Below are 1,940 nucleotides of genomic sequence, written 5' to 3'. Positions count from 1 at the left end.
TTAAAAAGGCTCTATCGACTTGCTAAAGGTAAGATTTGACCAGTCAAGGATTGGAATGACTACATAACACATCCTTCATTACATAAACGTGTTGTAAACACATGTATTGAACAAATGCACTTCAGATAAAAAATCAAATCAGATAAAAATCATTGTGACATATATGTCACATCGGCCCTTTAGCCAAAAAAATCGGTGAAAAAATGATGTGACATTATGATGAAACTCTTGAGGGTTAAAAGTCTCTCCTTCGAGCCGGATTTGAACCAGCGACCTAAGGATTTCAGTTTTATTGTCTCACTACAGTCCTCCGCTCTACCAACTGAGCTATCGAAGGGTGGGCTGAGAAAGAAATGCCCGAGCACAGCCGAGCGTTCATAGTTGACTCAAACACAGGTCATCTGTGCTTGATTTGAAAGTCAGGAATGTGGATTGGATTTGTGAATAGAATAGAATATATACTTTGAGGCAAGGCGTCTGGACTTGTAGAGTTTTCTTGAAGACGTTTCGCTGCTCATCCAAGCAGCTTCATCAGTTCTAACTGTTTCGTGGGAAACATGGTTTATATGTGGTTGCAGACCTCAGTGGGTGGGTCTGGGTCAAACTTAAAAACAATAGCACTAAATGTTTCCATAACTACCTGTGATGATCTGGCAGGTGTGTCTAACGACTGGCTAACGACTATGAAACTGTCGGAGGGGGACTGGTTGACAGCCCTTTGTTCTTGCTGTGAGTTCTTGCCTGGTTCTCTGGTCCTCTCGTCCTCAGGATGTGTTTTCTTTCTTCGGATCCCTGGGGTTAGACTACCCGGGATCCTGGATTCCTGTCAGGGGATTATTCTGCCCCTTTTGTGACAGGATCCGTATCTGAATCAGCCGATTCAGACTTCTGCGCCCTCAGATCAGCGTGGACGTCCTGTAGAGATCATTGAGGCTCCTCTGCAGCTGTGCACTGGCTCCAGTGGAACCAGGTGTCCCCCTTTCCTCTCAGCCGAACTGCGTGTGAAAGCATGCTTCAGTCCCAACATAGCCTCCACCTGCTGGAGGTCTTTGTTTTTGAAATGTGTTCCATTGTCAGATCTGATTTTTTCAGGAAAACCATGTCTAGGGATGTAGGTGTTAATCAGAAATTTAATGACCGTTTTGCTGTCCTCCCTTTTCGCAGGACAGGCTTCTGGCCATCCTGAGTATGCATCAACATACATCAAAATGTATCTGAATCCACTCACAGAGTTAATCATGTCAGTGTAGTCAATGATGATTTCTTTGCCCGTCTTGGCCTCTAGTGCAGCGGTCCCCAACCTTTTTTGCACCACGGACCGGTATCATGTAAAACAATACTTTCACGGACCGGCACAGAAAAAAAAAAAAAAGTGCATAATCAGACTCTTACTCTTATGCTTAATTAGTGGGAGCCTTTGAGCTTTCTCAGCAATGAGGCGGTCCCATCTGGGGATAATGGGAGACATGACACCCGAAGTGTGTTTCTTATGTCCAGTCCACTCCGTAATTTTGTTTTGGCCGTCATTAATTGCTTCAGTCGTTCTTGTTCATGTTTTCTTCCATGGCTTGTCTTTTAATGCAGGGTGCTCGGTCTCGCAGTTCTGAAGGCTTCGTTGCCTCATTTGCGAGTCTGTCGCCACATATCACTCAGAGCGGACTTGTGTGAGAATCACCTGTTGCAATAAATCCGTATTTTAAATAGGACTCCTGATATAGTCTTTTAAATGCAGGTTTCTTTTTCTTTGAAGGGGTAGGCTCCTCTTCTTCTGTCTCCTCGTTAGGCCTTTTCCCCTTTCCGAAGAAGCTCTCCAAAGACGTTTGTTTTTTATTCATTTTTGCTGCTTGTGGGCTTAATTTTGGGGTGCCGTATCCCGTGACCGAGACAAGCGTCTGGGCAGGTGCTTAAAGGCACAGGCGGATGAATCTGATCGATTTATA

General features: G+C 44.6%; 1 non-coding gene across 1 annotated transcript; it reads right to left on the bottom strand.

Annotated features, from left to right (window-relative positions):
• Positions 1-246: 246 nt before the first annotated feature.
• trnay-gua (transfer RNA tyrosine (anticodon GUA)) lies at positions 247-337 on the bottom strand. Its single transcript is given in 2 exon segments — positions 247-282; positions 301-337. It is a non-coding gene; the product is annotated as a tRNA-Tyr (tRNA).
• Between the last annotated feature and the right edge of the window lie 1,603 nt (positions 338-1,940).

This window comes from Parambassis ranga, unplaced genomic scaffold (genome assembly GCF_900634625.1).
Source record: "Parambassis ranga unplaced genomic scaffold, fParRan2.1 scaffold_24_arrow_ctg1, whole genome shotgun sequence".
NCBI lineage: Eukaryota > Metazoa > Chordata > Actinopteri > Ambassidae > Parambassis > Parambassis ranga.
The sequence above is the reverse complement of the archived record's forward strand: the minus strand, read 5'-3'. Positions and strand labels throughout refer to the sequence as shown.